This window comes from Peromyscus leucopus, chromosome 8b (genome assembly GCF_004664715.2).
Source record: "Peromyscus leucopus breed LL Stock chromosome 8b, UCI_PerLeu_2.1, whole genome shotgun sequence".
Classification (NCBI taxonomy): domain Eukaryota; kingdom Metazoa; phylum Chordata; class Mammalia; order Rodentia; family Cricetidae; genus Peromyscus; species Peromyscus leucopus.
In genome coordinates this window covers 20,127,002-20,145,578 of record NC_051086.1, presented here as the reverse complement: position 1 = coordinate 20,145,578, position 18,577 = coordinate 20,127,002, and the positions used below count along the sequence as shown (strand labels likewise).

At 46.2% G+C, this 18,577-nt stretch overlaps 1 pseudogene; it reads right to left on the bottom strand.

Annotated features, from left to right (window-relative positions):
- LOC114689868 overlaps window positions 1-18,577 on the bottom strand; it is a 48,843-nt pseudogene that overhangs the window by 4,331 nt on the left and 25,935 nt on the right.

The following is an 18,577-nucleotide window of genomic DNA, read 5'->3' as shown; positions in this document are numbered from 1 at the left end:
TGCACCCAGTACACCACCCCGGCCTCCAGTGTCCTGTTACGGGCAATGTCCCCAGCCCAGGGTTGCCGAGACCCTACTCACCTGGGACAGTAGGCAGTTCGGTGCAGGGGGCATGGGCCGGCTTGGGGGAGGCCTCCTGGCTGACTCCTTCCTTTCTACCTGAGCCCCAGTCTCCGGGGAGCTCCTGGCAGCCCTGTTCAGATGTGCTGGTAACGGAGCAGGTGGGGATTCAACGTGCACGTAGTCTGGAGGGGGCCGGGGAGGAGGGTGGGAAGGCTTCCGGAGAGTTTCAGGGGTGTTGGTCACCTGTATGGAGGAGACAAGGGACAGCTGAGATGAGGGATCCTGTGTGTGTGTGTGTGTGTGTGTGTCTCAATGGGGTGACCAGAGCCTCATTTGAGGGCAGGACAGAAACGCTGACCTAGTCAGCCCTTCAGATCCCAGGCTTCCGAACCGACTGACGTGTCTCCCTGGCAATAAAATGGCTTTCATTGCCAAGCCTGTGGGCACCGTAAGCTCTTAGGAAGACTAACATAGATCAAAGGAAATCAATCAAGTTCAACAGTGCAAAGCCCTTACCTTTTCGCTTGCCCTGGGGCGTCTGCAACTTGAAGGTTGGGTTGGCATGGCCAGTTCCACACTCTGAGACACCCTGAAGGGACAGCTGGAAACAAGGAATAGGGGACATGGAGGAAGGAGATGTTCAGGGCTGTGTGTGGACTGAGCTCCTCTGGCCCAGGCCAACTGACAAATGTAACCCTTCTCTGGAGATAGTAGAATGACCCTCTCAAACCCACCTCCTAATAGTAAACAAGTACACACATGACCAGGGGAGAAGCCCAAGGAAGGGATCGGCCTGCCTCTGTCCCAGAAAGGAGACAGAAAGTCTCCAGATCCAGAAGGATCCAGAAGGATTCAGGGCAGAAAAAAAAACATCCCTTCCAGCACAAGGACATTTATAACAGAACTCTTGAGACTATGTCCATCAATATCATTGTGTTCCTGGGCTAATGTCTAGCTATCCCTGTGACTGACTTTAGCTTGTCACCCCTTTCCTGTTCCCTCTCTTTGCGGCTCTTGAACCAGGTGGAGGAAGGGAAATAGATTTTACATCATAACCCAAATTGAATTGTCTGAGCACTTCCTATTGAGAAGAATTCCCAAGCTCAGTAGAAATCAATTTACCCGTGATCTAATAATGTCTGCCATGGCGACAGAGCAGGACAGAAGGGTGAAGGTGGCGTGTCCCCTGTACTCATCTTCCCAGAATTAGACCCATCACACCAATTTTTCCACAAGGGTTCTCCGATCTAGAGGGGGCCCCCAAGCCCTTCGGGGCACAGCGCCCTGTCCCACCTGAACTGCTGCCGCAGCTTAAAGGGGAGGGCGAGGGCTTGCCCAGTTTGTGGCTCTGTCTGTAGCAGTGGAAATAACAGCAGGAGGACAGCGAGCAGGGAAGAGGGCCGAAAACACCCCAGCTATCACGGGACCCACGCCTGCCAGAAAGAGAGCACACGAGACAGGATCAGAGGCTATTCTGGCGACGGGAAAATGATGCAGCCTTGATACCTCTTCAGATAGTTGATTCTCATTGTATTTGTACAACTTATTTTAAAACACACACACACACACTATATATATATATACATACATACTTGGGGGTATCAACACTAGCTTAAAGAGCCAGGCCCACTGGCTTTTCTAGAAAACCCCCACAGTCATTTCTTTCAACTGCAGAGATTCTCTCCAAAGCAGTTCAGACGGTGTCTAGCTTCCAGCTAATGGATTTTCATAAAACCAGCCTGCATGGCGATTTTCCTGGACACAGACCAGTGACTAGAAGATATTGGCTCAGACACTTCAGGACTGGAACTCTCACCCTCGACCCTCAACCTCACAGCTGGTTCCAAAGCCACCTCAAAAGTTCCATGAATTGTAAATTTAAATATGCAAAGTTCACTTGCATCAATGAGGTTCCACTCTGCTCTATTTTACATATAGAGTTCTTTTACATATTTGCGTTCTTCCTACTTGTCTGTTATTTTGTTTGTCTTTTAAGACAGTGTGGCCCAGACTGGCCTAGAACCCAACTGTGCAGCACAGATTGGCCTCAAATTTTTCAATTTTGCAATTCTCCTGCCTCAACCTCCTAAGTGCTGGGATTACAGGCAGGAACTACCAATCCAGTTTTTAGCCTTGTATTTTTTTTTTTAACTACTTTTGCAATTATTCAAAGACAGAGGAGTTTGGAAACCACAGGAGTAGAGGCCCTCAGACTTGCCCTAACAACTATAAACTTGTCCCATTTCTTAGCCTTTATTTAGCAAAGGCAGAATAACCCAATACAATGCACCCAGGACTTGATCTTATTTTCAAGTCCTAAAAGACTAGTTACTAGTTACTCCCGCAAATAAATGTGACTCTCCGATGACCTAGAATCTCCCTTGATCTCTCTCTTCCTAGTAAAAGGATGGAAAGGCAACTAAGCCCAAGCCACGCAGGAGCAACTGGCTTCCTCCCACTTGGCCTTCTTCTCTTTGGCTCCCTCCTGTAGAACCAGAGAGTGAAGTCAACTTAACTTGGATTCAGCAACGGGCAACTCCAACCTACAGCCGCAGGCCCCATATATTCCAGTATTCCATGACTAGCCCTACCACATTCGTAGACAACAATGCATATTGCAATGTCCACAGGTTGGAGGCTCCTGCCCAACCAACCACCCATCCCCATGTCTCCATGGCTCTTCACAAAGGCAGAACACTTACTCTTGGGGGCAAAGGACCACTGTCAATGCTGCCGCATCTCCTGGGGTGTTACAGAAAGGTGGAGCCCAGCCATGGAAGCAATGACAGTTCTGGTTGTTGTTGCAGACCTAGAGTGAGGGGCCGCAGATGTATCAGCACCCAGGAGAGCTTGACTTGCCCCATGACACAGACACCCAGGAACCCAGACCTCTGCACACGTACCCCTGACCGTTGCACTTTTTCCACAGCCCTCGTCTCGAAGAAGGAGGTGTTCCTGCACTGCCCTCGAAGCAAATCTGCAGAAAGGGAGAGCAGCCATGAGGAGAGCAGGGACATGGGGGAGGCTTAGGACAGGGAGTTTCGTACTTAGGATAAATGGAACCCCAAGAGGTAGCTCTTCCTCTTATATATTACAGTGAGAAACACAAGGAGCCTCAAAAGGCAAGACAGTGAGTAACGAAATTCTGCTATCACAGGAAACACTGCTAAAATGTTACGTCCAACAATTAGGACCTGTTTATAGTCTAGTGTTATCTTGATTGTATGCTATCCAAGAGTGAATATGTACTAACTTCAGTAATTATGCCCTGAAATAACGATTGTGGCAAGAGGTGGGCCACGCAGTCCTCACGTGCTGGGACAGACTGAGACCCTGAACGAGCGGTGGACGATGAATGGGATATCTGATTCACAGACACCGAGAGAGAGTTTTCACATAAATGGGTGGCATCATTTTTCCATGAGTTGATTTCAGACTACAGACCCTACTTCCTGTTTCAATGGTCAATTAGCTAAAGGTACAGATGGATACACGCGTGATGAGCACATAGACCCTCTCTGTGATAATCCTCATGTTACAATGGTATCACTTGCTGTATTATACGAGCTTAGTGAGGGAGGTGAGCCGAATGCTTTTCCTCACACAACGGCGACCCATCGCCTGATTTAGTCCTCACACTACAATGTTAAACACGGGCTTGTTCGTTGGGGAGGGAGCGGGTGTGGGAAGGGATCCAATTGGTTGTTGACCACACTTTGGTTCCTATCATCATCCTAGTCTCGGTGGTCCTATCACGATAGTACGCATCCAAAGCGTCCTTCTGGCTCACGGACAAACCAGCCGTTCACACCACGTGAGTTTAAAGGAGTGGACTTAGTCCGGAAGAGTGACTCCGCATCAGAAGGTCCAGCTGGTGACGACAATCAATGTTACGCCCTCCCGCAGGAACCGAAGAACATGATAGTCTCTCGTAGGTGTGCGTGACAGACTCCTAAACTCCTTTGTTAGGGACCGCCTGCTCGCATTATTCAGGGTAGGGAGAAGGGTGGTGGCATTCTGAATTAGGTCACAGGCCCGAGTTACGATGGCGCGCCGTGTTATTGGATTTCCTATGGAGCGAGTACCGGCGGCAGGGCTTGTTCAGGGGGTGGCTCTGGCGCTGGCAGATTCTTCAGGCAGAAGGTTCTTCCGGCTGCGAAACTTGTGCGCCGCAGTGATCGGGACGGGTCATTACGATGCCTATGAGGTACCTACTGGATAGGAGGAGTTCGACACGATTATCTTTAAGCAGGTGGTTTCTGGGGTGCCTGAACTGAGGGGGTCTTAGGCCTGAGTGTCAAGCAGTTATATGAACCATGTAACGGGCGGGATGGTATATCGAGGCACATCGGGTTTGGAGGTGAACCGAGGAGGTCGCACAGAGCACGCGGGACACCTGGAGGGCTTTCGGCTCGGGTATCGTTGCGCCTGCTCAGTTCACGAGAGAGTTCGGCGATTTAGATACCCAGAAGCAGTTCAGGGTTACTGGTATGACCATGCGAAGTGAGACAGCTGGCCAGGCTCCGGAGTTCGCGTGCGAGCCACACGAGAGACAGAATTACATCTGATAGGCATATATGGCCATAAACGTGTTACAAGGGGCTAAACCGCATGACCTGGAGTCCTGTCTGTTACCTTTTTTATGCTTCATCACAACACAACCTATAGCTGCACTGAGTTCCAGTAGCTGAGTGCAGCGGTCGTACGCCAGCGATGAATGGGATCAGTCTCCCGAGGCTCAGATGCGTGCACTTGTTGTCTCTATGCACATCCGTTTAATGGCCATATCCTTACGGCACGGGAGAGGAAGACGGAGCCTTGCGTAGGAAACTCAGATCCTATGATTTAGCACAGATGTACGATGACATTAGGGTTAACTCTCGTGGTACATTCAGCGTTGCAGCCACATGTGTGTTTTCTTGAGAGCTGGAAAGGGTTTTTGTCTGCGACGGTTACGTATGCAACAAAAAGGGTAGATGATCATGATCGAGAATGTCTCGACCTGATGGCTATATAGTTGGCAACGGAGGGGCAATAGAGTATATGGCAACCTCGAGTCTAGGGTGCTAAAACAGGGAAGGCGTCGCGTGTAGTTATATATAGCATTCCTATTTTTCATTTTCAATTTTACCATCTAAGGTCTCGGAGACTATACGCGAGTATTAACGATGAATGCTGAGTGATAAGGGGCCCGCCGGATCATCGACCAATACCTTCCGGATTCCTCAGGGAGGTCTCGTTTGTAAGTACTAGGTTATAGGAAATTTTAATGCGATGGATGAGAGGAGGTGGGCCTTACCTCGCCGAGTGAATCCTATACAATTCAGGTGTATCCGAGTGAAGGAGACCCTGGGTCAAAGACAAGGGCCCGTTGATTGCACATTGAGCTTCGTAAGCAGTGGCTTTGGCTGATATATAAGGAAACCCCTAAGGTAATCACTCGAGTAGCTAAAGCCACCCCGTTCGCAACTCCGCAGTCGCGGGTGTAGGAGATCTTCAAAGAAGGGCAGTGGTAACCCACTCAAGGCTGTTGAGTGACAATGTACTCTCGAGAGGCAACGTCTTATCACAGTTAGGGGATTTTTAGTACTCTCGCATCTGCTCTAATCTGGCGCTGTGTCATTAAAGTTCCATTATTTGGCGGTCTGTGGAGGCACTATTTTCTCTCGGTATAGGCTAGAGAGGGTCCGCGGTGTAGAATAAAATATCGCGAGTCGTTGGCTTTAGTAATGAAATTGATTTCTTTGTGGGAAATAAAGTCTATGATACATGAAGGGCTTATCTAGTATAGAAGACTCGTGTACTACTGCTGCTGCATACGAATTCAGAGGGTAATTTCGTTTTCTTAAGGAAAACAGTCCAGTTTGTATAAGTCAACAGGCCTACAGGTAGTTCGAGGAGCTCCATATTTGCGCTAAGTGATTAGAGGCAAATAATCCACCCGTAAAGCTCTAGCTTTTCCCAGCTTCTCTGTTCAATCTTTGCTCCCTACCTTAACATCAGCTTTTTTCCTGCTCCGTAATCTTACCCATAATTTCCTAGCCTTTTAAATCCTGTACCCCAGCCACACCAAGTTTTCCCTGACTCGATCGCCCACTGGGGAGCAACCAGGGGCTCTTCAGGCAAATCCTTTAGGGACCCTCTCAAATTCTACTCGGGGCTATTTCCTCTAAACTCAATGCCATTTCTCAAATGGCCGCTCTCCTCTCCTCCCACTACAATAATCTGGGGTAGACGTTACTGGGGTAGCTATCAGCCTTGGTCCAAAGTGCCAGTTTTCTGCATAAAACCCTGACCTAGTTTAAACCACCTTCTTTTGTCACACTATGACACCTATGTGTAGGACTCCTCAACCCTGTTTCCTTTACGATGGACTTGAGCTAACATGAATCCTCAACACCAAATACACCTTCTTGGGGAAATATGGGCCCCGAGCCATTTAACTATTTAAATTGTGGTGTAATTTATCACATTTGCTCTCCGAGACCAGTTTTCTAAACCTCTGGGTGGAGCAATACCTCCATTGGGAATCGAATGAATCCCTTCTTCACACAGGGGTCACCTTATGAACTGATGAAAAATCCACGAGGTAATAATTAACCAATACAAACTCAGTTAACAGTGTAGCAACTGTAGTACTCATAACAGTAGCAACATAAATAATTTTATGGTTGGAGTGGGTCACGCACAGCGTAAGGAACTGTATTAAAAGGCTGCAGCATTAGGAAGGTGAGAACCACTCTCTAAGACACCAATAAATAGCATCTTGTATGTGGTAAATTGGGCAACAGTGGTGGGAAGGTGAGTGGATAAATAGATGAGAAGTGTGGAGTGCTGGAATGAACGAATCCGAGATGGGGGTCTTACAAACAGGACATAATGTTGTATTGTCACTAAAAAAGGTCACCAAGGGCGATATCTCCTGCCTCTATCTTTCTTCTTCTTCTTCTTCCTTTGCTTTCTTTTTTTTTGACACAAGGGTTTCTCCCTGTGTAACAGTCTGGCTTGTCTGGAACTTGCTTTGTAGATCAGGCTGGCCTCAAACTCCTAGATGATTTGCCTGCGCCTGCCTCTGAATACTGGTATTTAAAGGCCTGTGCCACCATGTCCAGCTACCCGGCCCTACTCTAAGTGAGTCCTCAAAGCAACCTCGATCAGCTTCCTAGGAAGCCATGCTTCCCACTCCTCTTTTTTCAAACTTCCTTCGAGCCAAACTGAACCGAACTGTGCAGTTTTTAAAAGTCAGCTGGGGGCCAGCCACACCAAGCCAGGGGAGAGAAGAGGACAGAGCTGGGATCACTTGTTCATTCTTCTTCCCTGGAAGTCGTGCTGCGGCTCTCACCTGGGGCTGCACTTCCTGTATTTGCCATTCAGGCCCTTGCCACAGTTCCCATAGGTGTCCCAGCTGCATTCACCCGCTCAAAGCAGAGATCGAGGGCAGGCGGGCTCCGGCTCCTAGTGTTCAAGAAAAGCCCATCAGTGTGAAAGCCTGCCAGAGGCTCCACAAGGGCAAGGGCTAGCCTTGGGCAATATGACACTTCCATATTTCATCAAGACTAATTCAGAGAAAACATTTTAGCTTGGTTTTAACATTTCAGTGAAGACGTGTACCTATGGCAGTTGCATGCTAACCCTGTTTGCTAATGAAGAAGGGCTGTGTTGTGTTTTTGGACTGCAAAAGATCAGTTAATAATCCATGCCTGGAACATTAAAGAGCTAGAACATTATCTTTGGAATTTTTTCTTCAATATCCCTCCACCCGTTTTCTCTCTCTTATATCATAGAAAACATACTCCAGGGCACCAAGGACACTGTTGCTACAATATTCGACAATGTAATAAAACCATTTGAAAATATCTTCACAATCCATAAGCAAGTATGGTTGGAGGCTGTTTCTGAGTAGTGCTAGTTCTCCAGCTTCTGAAAATGGTGGTATATGGAATCCCATACCTGAATGTGGGGGCAAGGGAGATCAAAAATCAAAATAGTAACGAGTTTCTGAATGTTCAATGACCAAAAATTAGTTAAAGACAGAATGTGTACTGAAATCCAAGGTGTTTCCGGCAGAGCTCACCCACACTGCATCACGTGACTTCAACTGTGTCTATGGTTCTCAAGACATTTGCACCACTTTGCACACAACCAAACTGAAATGCCACTGAAACCTCAGCTCAGACTTGAGGCTACTTTATATTAATGAATGGCCATTTTTCACTGTTCATATGCTGACTCATGCAGGTGGGTTAATTAAGGAAAACAAAAGACTTAATGTTTTCCCTACTATTATACCTCAGCCATTAAACATCAAGATTAATGTTAATATTTTGTTAGGAGGTTTGGTTATATAAAATTACTGTTTGAAATTGAAGACTTGAGTTCTTTTAAAAAAAACAAACAAAACAAGAAAACAAAAACAAACCAAAACACTAGCTGAGTATGGTGGCTGCCTTTTAATCCCAGCACTTGAGAAGCAGAGGCAGAGGCAGGTGGATCTCTTGGAGTTGGAGGCCAGCCTGGACTACATAGTACATTTTAGGCCAGCAGGGCAAAAAAAAAAAAAAAAAACAAAAAACAAGACAACAACAACAAAAAAAAAAAACAGTGAGATGCTATCTCAAAAAAATAAAAAATAAAAATCACTAAATGAATCATGATTTGGAATTAAAACAGAATTTCCAACAATTTCTGGTAAGGCTCTAAACATACTTCAGTAATTTTTGTACCACATATGGATGTGAGTTGGTGTTCCCATCATTGACAACTAAAAAAAAATCACAATACTAATCAACTCTACAAACTGCTGAAGATGCTCTAATGTCCTGTACCATCAACTATTTAGCCAGATTTAATTCTTTATGTAAAAATAAACAAGTACATGCATTTATTCAAGTGTAAATTTGTTCTGACAAAACTATATAAAAGATTATTTTAAAAAATAAATTTACTTATGATTTATTATCAAATGTTCACTGTATATACTATTTTTATATTTCATGTCATATAAAAACTTCTCAGAAAAAGAAGGCTAAGTGGAAAAAAATTTAAGCCTAATTTAATTATGGGACCAGAAAGTGCATAAAATTTTTTACTATCTCTAAACTGCTTTCTACAGGGGTATCTGATTCCTCATACCTTCCACAATACCATGTTATGACAGTTGTTGCTATTATTATAGCACTTGCTGTCTCTTGTGATCTGATACATGAAAAACTCCACTTCGTGGTAGTTACAATTTGCTTTCCTTCAATATGTCTGAGGTTAAACATCTTTTGTAGCTTAACAGTCGTTTGCATGTTCTTTTATTCTTCATTTCTGTTTCATTGGTATATCTGTGAGAGACGGAGTATTGATATACAATACCCTATTAGAACTAAAAGCCTCAAGGGACTAGGAAGAACACTGTTACCTGGCTGCCCCTGGCTGTCTCCCTTAACTAAGAGAAGAGGCGGGTATTGAAGATGTTCTGAAGCCAGATGCTCGGCCATGCTAGGGGGCCAGGGGGAGCCTGGCTCAGAGGGGGTGGGTGGAAGAGAACATGCTCTCCAGGAGGGTCCTTACCAGGTCCCCACAGCTGCTGGCACTGTTCCTGGTAAGTGAGGCACATGCCGTTGTAGCAGTAGGCCTGCCACCCTCGCAGGGGGTGCCATCCATCTGGTAAAAGTTGGTGGGCAGTGGGGCGACTTGCCGGTACAGAACTCGGGAAGTCACACTGTCGCACCTGCTCGCGGCACGGGGTTCCAGGAGCCACCAGCTGAGGTGAAGAACGCGAAGAGAAAAGCAATCACTTTCTTCCCTGCCCCTCCACCCTTTCAGCCAAGAGCTCATCAGCATCTCCTCCGTGGAACACAATTTTCCATGACCTTGATATCACAGCACTGATCACGTGGCTTCGTTAGCTCAAGCCATCCTTGACCTTTGACTGACAGCCCTTCAGAGTTGTGTCCAAGAAAGACAAATGCAAACTCACTTCCTTTTCACAGCAGTCTTAGGAAGCAGGCGAGAAATAATATTTATATAACAATTTATAGTTTGCTCAGTGCCTTGGCAATTACAGTTACCTTCATGTAGCCTCACTTAAGTGTCATTAGGAATTCATTTTTTGTTTGGCATGACAGTCCTATATAATTCAAGAACTGAAACACAATCTAGTCAACGTCTCATGGTATGTGGCAGATCTGTGGCCCTGATATGTGCACATACGCGCATGCACAAATGCACATACCCACACACAGGAAGTTGGAATTCATGTAAGTTTTCAATTCACAACATTCTTGGCTTGTCTCTGAAACTAGACTCAAACTCATTATTCAGCGCAAACTAGCCTTCAACTCATGGCAATCCTCCTGCCTTAGCCTCTGGAGTGCAGAATTATAAATATGTCTAACACACTAAGCTTGTCTCTCAAACTCTTCATCAACATACATCCCTGCTGTTAGGCCAAACGTGAGGTTGAGTGTTAGCCAAATATTTATATCTCATCCGACCTCACAATGCCCATGAAACAGATATAGCTGCTTATCCCATTTTGCACATAAAGAACCAATCAAACAGCACATTTGGGAAAACAGTAAAAACAATTAAAAACCTTCGACTTGAGCTTCCCCAACAGTGTGTCTAGAATGAGCCAGTCTACAGACAGACAGACAGCTGAACCTCAGATGGTTGATGAATTCCCCAAATGCACACAGGCAGGGCTTGAAGTCAAGGAATCCTTTGCGAGTCAATCTGAAATCCAGGAGCTGAGTGAATGGTCACTCTATGGTCACTCTTAGCCTTAGCCATCGGAGATTTTGAAGGGCTCAACCCAGAACAGCCTCTCCGGGCTTCTAGGTCAAAACAAATGGTGTCCAAGTTCCCCTGAGCCAGGCCAGGACACCTATGGCTCAGAATAAAGCCCTTCCTTGATCTCAGAGACCATGCTACCCACTTGGAGCCTACCAAGGTTCCTAGTGGCTTTAGCCAACAGGACTACTTAAGAGGATGATTGGGCCACGGGCTTGGGTACCAGGTGTTTGGAAGAAAAGATACACAGAAAATTGAGAAGGTAAAAGCCCAGAGGCAAAGGTTAGATGGGATAATTAAGAAAGCTGCAGAAAAAGCCAAGCAGCCAGAAATTTATAAATAATAATAAGTCTCCATGTCTATTATATTTATGGGAGCTCGGTGGGGCCCCCAAAGAGCCAAAAAAAAAAAAAAAAAAAAAAAAAAAAAACTAAAAGCACAGGTTCTACCAATAGGCCACCCTCCTAAACCCTGTATCTAGAACTTTTGATATAGGCTGAAAAACACAGTCATCACCCACTAGCCTGTCATTGAAAGCCTGAGGCAGGGGAAGGGGCACTTACCTTACACTGGTGACAGCAGGAACCATGGGCACACTCGGCCCCTTCCTTCAGAGTGCAGTTAGAGCATTGCAGCAAGGGTTTTTACATTCCTGGAAGGCAACAGACAGCTTTGGGGACTCAGCCCAGCAGGGGGCACCCCTTGCCACCTCCATCCCCAGCCTTCCTCACGTGGCCCTGCCTTCTGCTCCCTAGAACTCCTCACTAGAACATCACTTGGCAGCTCTTCATTAAGGTAATGACTATTTGCCACAGAAAAGACACAGGTGCACCATCTTTGGAGAAACCACAACTTAGATGGGACTACGTGGTGACTCTGGATAGGTATTATCCCGTAATTATGAGGTCATACCAAGCTTGCAAAATCCTAACATCCACACTGCTCCTAACAGAGCTCTCTCTTTGCTGAAGGCCAGGGCTGATCTTTGCTTTTAGTTCATGGTTCTCGTCTTTTACTGGTTATTTTATTAGGAAAGTTACAGGGTTATCTTTTTAAAAAAAACAAGGCCTGAAGCCTGACAATCTGAGTGTGATCCTTGTGTTCCACATGGTGAAAGAGAAGGGGGAAAAAAAACCTGACATTATTCTCTGACCTACACACGCATGCACACATGCACACATGCGCACTAAATAAATAAATGTAGAACACCAAAAGAACATCTCGACATAGAGACGTTGACACCTCAAGTCTCACAGCCCAAACATCACTTACTGTTCGCCAACCCCTCAAGCACGGGCTAACATACACTTTCTCATCCTTCAAAAAACGGAGACGAAACCATCTAGTTCTGCTTTTCTTGTTGTGTTGCGTGTTTCTGATAAAAATGACAGAAATAGGGGGTGTATGCTCTCCACACTCATTCTGAAGCTCTGTAGGAGGAAAAGTCTATCCACAAAGACTTCTGCTTCTCCTTCCCACACTTCCAACACTCCCTTTGAATCTTCTCCTCTCCAGGCCTAACAGTGAGAGCTTGTTATCTTAAGGTTCACGCTCATGAGCTATCCAGCTGTGTGGCCTCCCGAGTAAATTCAGAGCAGCTGGAAGGCCAAAGACATCATCTGGGGCTCCTCTGGGGAGGAGGGAACCTATGTGCCCTGGAATCATGGTTTATGGCTAGAGCAGTTGCTCACAAGGACTCCACCCTGATCTTGGATATGACTGTGCTGACCACAGCTGCAGAGACATAGAAATGGTCCACTTGGGCAGACTCACTGTCTACATCTTACACACAAAGGATCTGTGGTAGTCATGTGTAAGAAATGCTGGCCACTAGGGAATGATCCATCATTATTGTCCTTCGATGTTTAAGCTCTGAAAACAATGTCTCTAGCATGGTCCTGACACTTACCTCTTCCTCCCCCACAGTCACATTCTTCCCCATCTTCCAGGTACCCGTTGCCACACCTCCGGCCTCCATAACAGCGTCCTGGTGTCTGGCATGTTAGAGAGGCACATCCCACCTCCAGACTGCAGATACCTGTCCAGTTCCCTCCTGTTGCACCAACTGAACACTCTGGGGAAAGGGTGCCTGGCAGAGAACAAGGAGCCATTGGCAGAGAGTTTAAACACACCAAACAGCTTGCTGCCTTGCCACCCATGAAGCTGACTTTACCCCACACACCCCCTGCCCCACCAGGACGTTCACCAATACATGAACTTAGATTCTGTCATCCTGAATCACAAAAGATAAGCATGCCATATGGTTACATTTTTCTATAAAAATTAAAAAAAACAAAAAACAAAACAGCAGTTGAGAAGCAGAACAGCAATTTCTGTCCTTTCCATGGGGGAGCTAGAGCAGGTAAAGGGTAAGAAGTACATTAAGACAGGTTTCCAGCCGGGCGTTGGTGGCGCACGCCTTTAATCCCAGCACTCGGGAGGCAGAGCCAGGCGGATCGCTGTGAGTTCGAGCCAGCCTGGCAGCCTGGGTTACCAGTGAGCTCCAGGAAAGGCGCAAAGCTACACAGAGAAACCCTGTCTCAAAAAACCAAAAAAAAAAAAAAAAAGACAGGTTTCCACACTGAGAGCTGAACAGAACACCAGCCAACTCAATGCCAGATGGGGATCTATTTTCTCATGACAAAAACCAGAACCAGAAAGCTTGAGATCACGGTTTAATTACTCATGGGCTAAAGGGCTATCTCTGTTCTCCAGATAAGTGAACTCCATCAGCCAGTATACAAATGTTGTGGTCTCTACCACAAGAGTATGTACGAAAGCTCCAAGTCGCCTGCTACGGTGAAAATGAACCAAAGTGTAGCAGTTCCCTATCTACAGCTTTGCTGCCCATGGTTTTGGTTACCCACAGTCAACGGTGACCTGAAAATATTAAATAGAAACTTCCAAAATGGAGAAGTCCTAAGTGTGAAGTGACTTTTATTATCATTACTGTTTTAAATGTTCTAGTTTGAGTTAGTGTTTTTGACCTCACACTGGGCCTACTTCATAAATTAAATTCAACATAGGCTGTGTAAGAAAGTCACACAGCTGCATAGCACAAACTATAAATATGGGGAAACTGCTGTATGACAACATGGTCTGCAGAGAGACCCCGGTAAGGCCCTGCCCTTAATTCTCACCAATTAAAGGTTAAACACCAAGGTATCTCCAGTACTACAGTATGCCCAAGAAATATGCTACTAATGACTCACCTACTACAGTGTGTGAATAACTTGAAAACAGATTAGAGCAGTAATGACTGTAACTGCCACCATTTGTCTACAGATACTCTACGGCAGCTGTTCTCAACTGTGGGCCGTGACCCTTTGGGGTCACCAGATCAGATTTTTAACATTACGATTCATAACAATAGCAAAATTACAAGTATGACATAGCAACAAAATAATTTTATGGCTGGGGGTCACCACAACATGAAGAACTGTATTGAAGGGTCAGGGTCGCAGCATTAGGAAGGTTGAGAATCACTGCTCTGTTGGGATTGACAAAGAAAGGGATGGAATTAAACTTGGAACGCAGGGGATTTGAATATGCCCAAGGGTCTGTGTCCCACATGTCACCATCATCCTTTTGGTGTCACAGTAGTCGAGGTGTGGTGAGCAAACTTAGTGCTACCCACAGGAAAGCTGCGTGGAACCGCCATTTCTAGAAAGCATAAGTGACCGACCCCAATGATTGTAATAAAAATTCTACTCCAATGCCTTCTGGGAGGGGCTCAAGTCTGAAGAATGCCATGATGTATGCCAAGTACAGACACAAAAAGATAAGCTCTCTGCTTTCAAAAGCTCTAGTGTAGAAAATCCACCAGAGACTCAGCAGTCTTGCTCATATTCTTCATGGATTCCCGAGGAGTGGTAGATGGGGCCCTTCTCTCTTGTTCTATAAACTAGAAAGTTCCCAAAGAGGCTGGAATACAGCAGTACTGACCACGTTGGCATGGAAAGACAAGGGTTGTGGTTCTGATCAAAACAGGGCCTCAAAAGCTCCTGTGGTGGTTGAAAGAAAATGGTCCCCAAAGGAGCTGCACTATTAGGAGGTGTGGCCTTGTTGAGGAAGTGTGTCATGTGGGGCGGGCTTTAAGGTCTCTTTTGCTCAAGCTTCCTTAGTGTGACTGTCAGTCCACTTCCTGTTGCCTACAAAGATGTAGGATCCCAGCTCCAATCTGCTGCACGCCGCCATGATTCCCATCATCATAATAATGGACTGAACCCTGAAACTGTCAGCAACCCACCCAGTGAAATGTTTTCTTTATTAGAGTTGCCGTGGTCATGGTGTCCCTTCACAGCAATGAAAACCCTAACTAAGACACTTCCTGAAGAACTGGGCACATGGGTGTGGTAGCACATACTTAAAGCCCAGATACTTGGATGACCGAGGTGGACAAATTCACAAGTTCAGATTAGACTGGGTAACACACTTTCTCATGTGCACTCTCAAAACAAAGATGTGTTGACTCCAATTTTAGTGCTGAAAACCACAACAAAAATGTAACTCCATCTAGTGCTCTACCAGCACAACCTGCTTCAAGGAACTTAGTATCCACAGCACATCACTGTCTTCCTCAACAGTTTAAAATTTCACTGGGGCCACCTAGGAGGACTGCTTGGTCACACTGACCCCGTATCTCTCCCCTCCTCTTCTCCCACCTTCACCCTTCCGGCTGACTCACCCAGTGGCAGCTGCCATGATGCACCCACCATCGCTGCGCTGGCAGAACAGCAATGTGCAGAATCATGGCTCATGCCAAAGTTGTGGCCAATCTCATGGCCACAGTGGAAGCCACGCCAATGGCATTCTCAGAGTGGTCCTGTTCAGAGAAGAGTTCAAGTCAAGGTCAGGGTTTCATTTCTGCTTTCCATGCCCCACCTCCCTTTAGGTTGTTTTTTTGTTGTTGTTGTTTGTTTGTTTTTATTTTGTTTGTTTGTTTTGAGATGGGGTTTCTCTGAGTAGCCTGGCTGTCCTGGAGCTCACTCTGTAGACCAGGCTGGCCTGAACTCAGAGATCCTCCTGCTTCTGCCCCAAGTACTGGATTAAAGGCGTGCGTCAACACCGCCTGGCTTGCATGCCTTTTTGTTACCTGAGCCTGATAGCTCTCACCGGTTCCCCTAATGCTGATTATATTGTTTCTTTCTCTATAACTTGCTATTAACAAGTCTAAAGCCACTGTCCTCATCAGGAAATCACATGCTCAAAAGACTGTGTTCCTGTGTTCTTAAAAGTCGCAGACTGTGAATGACCTGTTGATGTATCTCTTGACCATCCTTTTGACTTGAGCAGTCGCTACATGTAGCTCACTGTTTTCTGAGAGCACCCATGCACAGCCTGGATAGTGTATGATCTTAATCATCAAAGCAAGAACAAAAAAAACAACGTTAAAAAGAAAAAACATAAAGAACAAGAAGAACAAGTAGAACTGTTGTGCTGATGCGAACCTATGGTCCCCGCTAACTGAGAGGCTGAGGCGGCGGGAAGGTCATTCGAGCCCAGATGCTGAAGCCAGCCTGGGCAATGGCGTGAGACCATCTCAAAAACCCAGAAAGGAGAACAAAAGCAGCAAATAGGATATTTATATCAGGCATGGTGGTGTACACCTTTAGTCCCAGCACACAAGAGATGGAATCAGGAAGAACAGAACTTCAAGGTCATCTTCAACTAGATAGCAAGTCTGAGGCCAGCCTGGCCTACACAATGAGTCCCAGGCAAACCACAGCTACATAGCCAAAGAAACCTAATTCGCCTTAAAAAAAAACCTAAAAAAAAAATTTACCAAGTCAGAATTTCAAGAGACAGAAATGTCCTAATTGCGACTCTTGAGGTTCTTATTTCACAACTCCATATCTAAGGACTCAAGACCCAGACTAGAAATACTTCACCTCTGTTCTTTTCCCCGAGTCCCTGCTCTTACTCCTCCAGTCCATGGTGTGGAAAAGTACATGAGAGATCTAGAGTTCTGTTTATACAATTGCTTAAGACCCAATATAAACCAAGAAGAATGAAAATTTAGCATCCTCAGGATCTAATAACTTCATTTGAAACATTTGCTCTCTTTAATGTGTTTTTCGTCTACAACTATAAAGATCAAATTGGTTTTTCAAGGCTGGCCTCCTCTCTCGGGAGTCACAGTCCCCTATGCAGTACCATTGTATTGTCGGAGACTCACCATGCTGACACCTCCAGACTGGTACACAGAGCACATAGCCATGAGAGGGGCCAGGCCAATGGTGGTCCCTTGAAAGGACCTGCCCCTGCAGGAAGGAAAAAGACATGTAGTTCAGGTGGGAGCCGAGAGTGCTGTTCCCCAGGGACAGGAGTGAATGGCTACCAGGCTGGGCACTGTACCCCACTGACACTCCAGACTGCTCCTAAGGGCACGAGCCTGGTAACCCAGCCAACTGGATAACTTTCAGGATACCACACCTCTGATTTCCTCTCACTTACTCCCTCCTCAGTAGCACAGAAGAAAGGTCGCTTCCCCCCTCACAATGTGCCCAAAGACTCTGAAAGGAAGAAGGCAGGGCCTGCAAAGCTGTGGCCCATTCCTGATTCACAAAACGTGGCCAGAGGCAGGAGCAGGGGGGAAGGGTGTGGCGCAGACTGTGCTGTCCCGGTGAATCACGTCCACTTCCACCAGTGCGTGTGTCCGAGGGGCAAAAAGTGGGGATGCTGGGTAGCAGCTGTGGGTTGATGTCTCATCCTCAAATCACACAGGGCCAAGGAAACAGCTGCGTCTCTTTGGGAGCCTCACAAACCACAGCTGGGTGCAGGGATGAGCTGTTTTCGCCTCTGCTCTGCAATGCTGACCCTAACGTGTCAACAGCCAGCTTCGGTTTCCCCCAGTTTAACATATCCCTCGCTCTGTTGCGCCCAAACAGAGGAGGCAAGGAGGAATAAATGGACGTCTAATAAATGTTTGATTAATCATTTCAATAGCTACCAAACTGTACGAAGCCGTACTTGTTATTTCACAGACTTGCACTTGGCTCTGGAGAAGCCCTACTGTAAACAGATTCAAGGTGTTCCATCCTAAAGTTCAGACGAAATGTTTCAGTCAACAAAGATGTGCTCAGTGAGTGGACGGTCCTCATGTGACCACTCGGGTTTTACAGACAAGTAAATACTGGAAATCCCAGTTGCTATGAAAGGGTAAATTAAAGTATCAAGGTTGAAATGACTGTTGACTCGGCTGTGTTCAAGGATAAGAAGTAAAAGTGCATTATCTATGTGCCTTTTGTTGTAACTACCGCAAATTACCCTGGAAGGCCGATAACCTTTGGTGGGGCTGTCACCTACCACCCCGACTCAACACCGTCCTTGGCCAGCACTTCTTCTCACCAAGCTTCACAAAGGTCCTACAGTTTGCCGCTTTGACCACCCCCAGGCACTTGGCCCTGAGATGCTTGGAGACCCACGTGAAGGACCTGAGGACTTGCCCCTGTGGTGCTAAAAACATCTGTTTCAGGCTGTCAGCTGTGACCAAGAGTCATCCACTCCCCTAATAGACGCTCAAGTGCCTCAGCTGCTCAGCTGATTACAGGTGAGGCTCATTTTCTCACATGGATGGAAACACGTCAGAGGACTATTATCATTCTTAGACTTTTTAACATTTTTTTTCAAGGTGTGCTGGGTCTGAAAAATGCTTGGTTATCTAGCCAGGGAGCAAGGGATCTCTTGCACAACCAATATTCACCCATAGGAAAGAATGGGTGAACTTAGT